General features: G+C 36.2%; 1 long non-coding RNA gene across 3 annotated transcripts; it reads right to left on the bottom strand.

Annotated features, from left to right (window-relative positions):
* Positions 1-1,347: 1,347 nt before the first annotated feature.
* LOC128985691 (uncharacterized) lies at positions 1,348-6,055 on the bottom strand. 3 transcript variants are annotated; one of them, XR_008490062.1, is made up of 3 exons: positions 5,933-6,055; positions 2,877-3,021; positions 1,348-1,488 (listed from the first exon to the last, which is right to left on the bottom strand). It is a non-coding gene; the product is annotated as an uncharacterized LOC128985691 (long non-coding RNA). The 3 variants fall into 3 exon arrangements; XR_008490061.1 differs by lacking the exon at positions 5,933-6,055 and adding an exon at positions 5,861-5,916; XR_008490060.1 differs by lacking the exon at positions 5,933-6,055 and adding an exon at positions 5,781-5,904.
* Positions 6,056-7,693: the final 1,638 nt, after the last annotated feature.

A 7,693-nucleotide genomic window follows, 5' to 3' on the forward strand; every position in this document is an offset into this window, starting at 1 on the left:
TCCAGTATAACTTTTATGTGCGGCAACAACTAGGGTCTTCGGTCTTACTGTGTATTCTGGTCGCTTTTACCAGCACAGCCTTTTTCAATGTCTTAGGCCCCCAATACGGGAAGAATGAGCGTACGCGTAGTATAAATTGTCCTTAAAGTAGTTCTCGTATGTCAAGAAGTTTACAACATAGATTTACATTGTAAGAAAGGGGATTAACCCCGTAACCACGGTGCTCATCTAAGCAGATACTCTGTTTACATTACACTTATAGTCCTCGCCACCCTAAGTTGAGGCAGCCCAAGGCCGCACGGCGTATATCTAGTGCGGCCTTTGGCTGCCTCAACTTAGGGTGGCGAGGACTATAGTCGACCAGATGGTGTGAAGAGAGTTGAACAGTAGCATGAGTATCGATTTACAAATTCCTTTCACAGCTGACGTGAGCTAGGCGATGACCGGTAGGGCTGACTTCCAAGAAACATCGTTAACCTATAAGTCAAACACCCAATCAGCCAATGAGAAGGGCTAATGAAGGAAATGGAGGGGTGAGGAGTCTCGGAGCTGAAGAAACAAATCGAGGAGTTCACCACGGGCCACTGGACCAAGAAGATCGAGAGTTTCGGAGTGTGTGTATCGGTGCATGTGCTTCTGGGATAATAAACAGTATGTAAAAAGAATAAAATATATAACTAAAGTTTTGTAAAACAAACAAGTCATATAGTTTGTCAGTAACTCATTCTTTTAACTTTTTAATTGATTTTCTTTTCTTGTAAATTATAACGTTGTACATTTATTTATCTTATTATTGTTGATCTTTGCCTTTTCAAAGTTGTCTTTTGCTTTACTTTTGTCGTTTTTCTTAATTTAATTTTGTTCATTACATGTTGAGCAACACCCTTAAGCAGTCTTATATCTCATTAACCTAACTCTAACACCTCTAGACTATGAAGTTCAAACATTTATTCAGAGGAAAATTCTTGAGTGATTTTATTGGGTTGGCTAAATAGAGTTTTTGTTTCAACTTTTGAATTACTTATTTCAATTTTACAGTACACTCATTAGTCATTAAACACCAACATTATTTTATTTTACTAGCTATATATTAACTTTGCTTCTTAAGATTGGCACTCGCATATATGATACAAATATAAATATCATTTTATCTTTATGTATAGTTATCTGAGACATGTACGAACAAGAACAATAAAAAAATTTATCTAAAAAAAGAATATTTTATCTATAAAACTGTCAAAATAGTTAGAAGATCAAAATAAAATATATAATCATTTTTACATGTTTTCTTTACAAATTACAGAGAAGTTTACTGGTAAGAATTTTAACAAAATTAACTGCTCTAGATAAATATAAGGTTTATTGGTAAAGTATAAAAACAGTACATAACAATAAAAGGCAACATATAATAATAACTATAGCTGCCCCGTACAGCGGCCAACCTTCTCCATAATATTTTTGTCCAGAGCTGGGGCTACATCTTTCTTCCTGAAACAAACATTTTAATCTTGGTAAAGAAAGTCACAATTTTAAAATACTCGGGGGTACCAAATTATGCGGGTTGATGTAGTTGGTAGTTTCAAATAAAAAGGTCTTATTTTACAATAAATTACCATAGGTACCCTTAACTAAAAGTTTTTAACTGGTTTATTCCGCCTACAAACGTGCGACACAAACTCAAGCTTTAAGGGGCTTTCATTGCTAGTTAAAGACACATGTTAACCTCTTGCCACATTACCAAGAGTTTAAGAAGAATAACTCTTGTTAATGTGGCAAGAGGTAGATATCTTCCTGAGGAGGATCTTATTGGGAAGCTATATGCTTTTATCGGACGCCTGAACTTGTAACTTCAAGAAATCAACTGTATGGGGTGCGCAATAATTTTATTTTTGGATGAAGTGCTTTATGGTCTTGGCCTGCCCTTGTTAACAGTTTTAACAGGATCAGCAACAGGTAAATTAAACCTTTTATATTTTGTCTAGGCCTATATTTCCCTGATCAAGTTAGTGCAAAGAAGTTTTTGTTGAATAATAGTTGTAAAGGTTTTAATTTCCTGAATTGAAATAAGTACCTGGGGACCGAGCCATGGCGTAGTTTATTTTGATTGTAAAAGCAATATACAGGAATGGATGCTTTAGAAGAATTTGAAATTTAAAAAACAATCAAAATTCAAGCTAACACATTATTAAACGACAAAATCAGTTTACAGTCTAACGCTTTGTATGATACTCTAATAAAAAAACAAGATCAGCTGATGAACAAGGAGCCGAGCTGTACAAAGTCCACCGTCCAACCATCTTCCGCATCGCAGTCATGACCCTCATCTGCAACTGTGCGCACGAGGTTGGGGTTGGACATTGTAAGTTTTTGTCAGTAAGCCTACTCGTTTTGTTCATAAAACGTCTATGACTGTAAATAGTACATGTCCGTGTTTCGCATTTAAACTCTTGATGACCCTTTCGAAGTTACAGTGTTAAATGTTCTTGTACAAGATCTCATGATGAGGACTTAAGTCCTTAAAACCCGTAATCCATAAGGACTAAACAGGATCAATCTGGCAGTACTGAGGTAATTTTATACCTTTTATAGTTGGTTCATTGATCTTGAGACAAAACAACTCAAATATGAAAATGAATATTATGTTATTGATATATTTTAACGTAAACAGTAGGGCAATTACAATGTTGGTCATAATTTTTTTTTATACAGTAGGCCAACATTTGGTGGCTTTAGTTCATAAATTCGGACTACTTAACAACTGTTTGGATTAGGCGGTATAGTTCATCTTCCCGTTGCGAAGCACGGGCACAGAAGCTAGTAAATTATTAAGTGATTTAATAAATAACTCTATATATAATATTTATAATAAACTATACCTTCAAAAACCTGGCTGTTTAACGGATGATATGGCAGACATACACTTATCTCACTAGGTGCTCTTCCTTAAGTTCTTCTACGGAGTACAGCGGCCTATAATTAGTATTCCTTTCAGCGCTTTCTGAAGGAGGGTGCATCCATCTCCTGCAAATGAGTAGGCAGTTATGAATTGTAGTTAATAGTAGAACGAGGATAGCTATTCTAGGTATGTTTGAGACGACAGCAGGAAAAGTCTATATTTTGTGCTCTTCTGGTATAGTACTCCTGCACCCCAGTGGCGGATCCAGAGGGGGGGGGGGCAGTCGCAGTTTGGAAATATATGTCATATATTTTTGACTGCATTTAATACAGTAGTGCATACAAATTGCGTAAAATAATTTGTCACACTAACTTAGGACAAAGAAATGGTATAAAACTGCCATTTTTGAAGACTTAGTTTAAAAAAATTTTTGGGGAGGGAGGGGGTACCCCCGAACCTCTCAGACACCCTGGTCCCCCCCCTTGTGACTGTTCTAAATCCACCACTGCCTGCACGTCATCTTTTCTAGGGTCAGGATATCAAGCACTACGCCGTGAGTACCCTTAAGCTACATTTCCATTCCTACAAGTCGCAGGCACAAGTCGAGGCACATGTCGTGACCATGACGAGGCACATGTCGCACGTAGTTAGTTTGTCATGCCGTTTCCATTCCAGGCACAAGTCCCGTCACTACAACTGGCAGACAAGGCAGTGTTCTCTTTTATTGTGATGTGGTGAGGTTCGGTGGCTGATTTTGATTATATTGTGTTCTACAAATCACCATGGATGACATAACAGCCTCTGCTTTTTTATTTATGGCTGGTGCATACAATGAACTTAGAAGAAAACTACCTAGATAGTGGATAAGAAGTTTTTTGGCTAAAAGAGCATTGGAAGGTGCATTTAATCAATTGATGAGAGATTTGCGCATACAAAGTGGCTTCGAAAATTTCCTCCAACGGACTCAACGAAATTTGAGGTTATGATTACCTGTCATTTATGAGCATGCGGTAGTTTGGAGGACCTGCTGCATGCACGAGTTGCAGGCACATGTGCCCGCGGCCCGGGCACAAATTTGTGCCGCGACTTGAGCCAGGATGTTTCCATTCCTACAAATTTGGAGATTTGTGCCGGCACAAATTTGCAGGAATGGAAACGTAGCTTAAGATCCTTTAAGATTGGCCGGCAATGATCCAAATGCCGAACAACTGTAATAATCCTAAAGGTTCTGGACAGCATCGTTGTATCATCTGCAAATAATAATGTTTTCCCATTCAGATTAAGGCAGGATTTTGTATAGGTTAGGCCTAACTTATACCCTTAACCTCATTGACGGGTAGGGCAGTCAAAATCGAAGCAAAAATTAAAAGCCGAGTAGGCTAAGTTTGGGAAGATTTCATTAGGTAGCTTAGTGTAGCCTAATGTTTTTAATATCATAAAATAAAAATGTCTTAAAATATTATTAGACTAGCCTAGGCTAAGTTAATCATGGGGTTACAGCTCTTTTGCTTGATGCATTGAAATGGATTTGATGAAGTAGAACTACATATTACAACAAGTACTATTACCCCTGATCTATTTAACTGAACAACTATACTTATTATTTATTTTAACGTCTGTGATAGAGCCTATATATTTGATAGGCTATGCATAAAAAATGTGACTGTGATAATAGGCCTATATCGCTATTGATCAAGTAGCCTATATACCGTGAGTTAATGTGTCTCAGACGAAGTCTATAGTAAGTTAATTAGTGATTATTCAACGACCAATAAAATGGGCCTACTTAATTACTCGATGTCTTTAAGATGGCTAAGTTATTTTGTTAGTAGTATCAACTAAGTTTAGACTAACCTACAAGGTTTATTATCACACATAAAAATGTTTTGATGGCCGTTGCCCTGGCGGTAGGTTAGTTGTGCATTTGCTACCAACAAAATCCGGGCCCTGTAGGGTGGGTTATAATGCGGTAGAATGGCGATAAACTTAGGTTAGTTGCCCATTGACGCCTTGAACAATAGATCTCTTGAAATTGTAAAGAGCAATGAAGCGTAGGCCTACGAAAAAGCCAGTCTACTGAAATAGGCTAATCATTATGAATTTAATGTGTACCATGTAACCTTGTAAGTTATAGCCATCCACCTCCACCTGTCACGTAAAGCCACAATAATCAAAGAAAAAATCACACTACTCCAGCTGCTGAGAGTATAAAATACGTATAGGCTAGCCTATGTCATAAAATGCTAAAAACTCAAATGGTAAACTAAAACTGTCATACGAAAAACTTTATACTTTGTCAGCATCTCATAAAAATATAAAAAAAACTAGTGCACTTGTTGCTCGAAATCGATCAATAGTCTTGTACTGGAAGTTATATTAAAACTAATAGTCATAATTTTCTATGAGTTTAAAAATCCAACTTAAAGCGTAGTATGCAACTAATGGATAGACTAGGCCTATTTGATGTATCGATTCATTCGGTTAGGTTAGGTTAACTTTACTAACCAAACTTGATATATTGAATGAAATAATCAATTTATCGATCGATATATTTATTCAAATTATAGTGTAGAACGTTAGGCCTAAAGTGCAGTTTAATTTTTAAATAGATATATTTTAAATATCGATTATTAATCAATATTTTCAATTTGATAGTTTCAATCGATATTAGCGAAGCCCAGGAAACTGTACCCCCAATTTATTTTATAGGCTACCAGAAACTAATTTGAATTTGCTTGAAACATTAATATTCTAATGACCATGTCCATGTCCATTATTTAAGTCATTTGAAATCTAGCTGTCTTAATTGTTATTGTTAATCAACATTGTAAAAATGGTAGAACCGTTGATAATAAATAAATAAAGAAATGTCAATAAGTTGCACCTTTCAATTTTGTGATGACAAAAATGGTTCTTTAAACTGTAGTAGTTGTAACTTGAGGCCTAAATTGAAAATACACACACCTAAAATACAAATTTGTATGACAATTGAAATTGACAAACAATAAATTCTCCAAAATCTAACCTCAAACTTACTAGTAGAGCTAGAGAGCTAGAGCTAGCAGCAGCAGATCTAGAAGAGAAGAAGAAGAAGAAACGCAGAACAGAACAAGAAACGAGACGAAGGAAGGCTGAAATTTGGGTGGAGTAGAGGTAATTCAAAGAAGTCGAGGGAATTTTCAGACGTGTAGAGGGTAAGCGACCGCACCGCGAAACGTGGGGTCCCAGTTTATCGACATCCCAAAAGATCGACACTGAAATAGTCCCACTTTGTCGACAACTCAAAATGTCGACAGTGTCGGTAATATGGGATGTCTGTAAAGTGGGATGTCGGTTATGTGGGATGTCTGTTATGTGGGACGGTTGTGTAAATTTTCCCACTTTATCGACACGCAAAATGTCGACAAGCAAAACAGATCGAAAAAGAGCGGGAGATTCAAATTGAAGGTGAACAGCTCTTGCTGAACAGATCAGTTGAGTATAATGCGAGTCGTTCTTTTTTTAACTCCGAACGACTTCTATTCACGACGCTTGCAGTCTCCTTCAAATTTGTCAATGCTATATCAACTATCTTGTGTATATAATATGTGTTCTGCCGTTTGAAGGCTTTACAATAATTTGACATTTGTTACACTTCTATTATGATTCGTTATACTGTTTTTTTTTTCGTGTAAGAAGGTACCTAGTTAAAACTTGCTACCTAGGCCAAACTTAGCTTGAGGATGAATATGGTATCCATCTAAAGTGTTTTCAATCATAAATTTATTTGAAATATACAGGTGTTCATTTGAAAACTTTCCATATCTCTTGTGTGCAAAGGTAAGGCGTTTAACACTTGTTTGTTCTCATTTCCCCCTAATTTGGACATGCAAAATCCAATAAAATAATTTTTAATTTTGAAAAATGCCCCAAAAGGGCCCAATTTGGGGGGTAGGGGTGCTTTTTGAGAAATTTTCAAATATAAACATGGGTTGTGTGATACATCAATTTAAAGGTCTAATCACCCCGATCATTTTTGTGCAAACAAATTTAATTATCTTTAACCGTATTTACAGGGTGGATCAAAACGTTTTACAAAAGGACTATGAAGTTAACTACCGTAATACCCTAACTACTGAACGGAACAGCGCCAAATTTCTTTCCAATCTTATTCATGAGCTACTCTTTAAGATAACTTGTAGTAAGGGCATTTTCCATGTTATTTTCTAATTATAAAAAAAAATCTCGAATTTGAAGAATAAAAGAAAGCTGAAAACTCAAAACTGTTAAATAGCAAGCTAGGCCTATAACAAATCTTCTATATATATAATATCCAATGTATGTTTGTTTGTATGTATGTATGTTTGTTTGTCCTTTGTGGACTCCGAAACCGATCGACAGATTGTAATGAAACTTTCAGTTATTATTAAGCATTATTCAAGGATGGTTTGTGTGAAGTTTGGTGTAGATCCGTCAAAAGGGCTCCGCCCCAGTGGCTCTGGAGTTTCCCATGTTAACCTTATGAGTACTCATATTTAAATGGAATTAAAGATTCTTAACAGCTGGTTCAACTAAAGAATTTAATTCTATGATGTTCAATAGCATTAAGAAATTAATAGGTTTACCAACAGGGTGCAGCACTATTATTTTTTTTTCAATTTATGACAACAGCTAATTTGCAACCAAAAGGTGAGTGAGCGTAGCGAACGAACTTCAACCAAGACGTGATTGAGCCATGCGAACATGCTCATCTTGAAAATGAACGAACATTTGACATAAAACCACATTAGGACAGGACGACGTCTGTCGGGCCAACTA

This window comes from Macrosteles quadrilineatus, unplaced genomic scaffold (assembly GCF_028750875.1).
Source record: "Macrosteles quadrilineatus isolate MER2022 unplaced genomic scaffold, UCM_ALF_1.0 Scaffold_1__1_contigs__length_201487025, whole genome shotgun sequence".
NCBI classification, from domain to species: Eukaryota; Metazoa; Arthropoda; class Insecta; order Hemiptera; family Cicadellidae; genus Macrosteles; species Macrosteles quadrilineatus.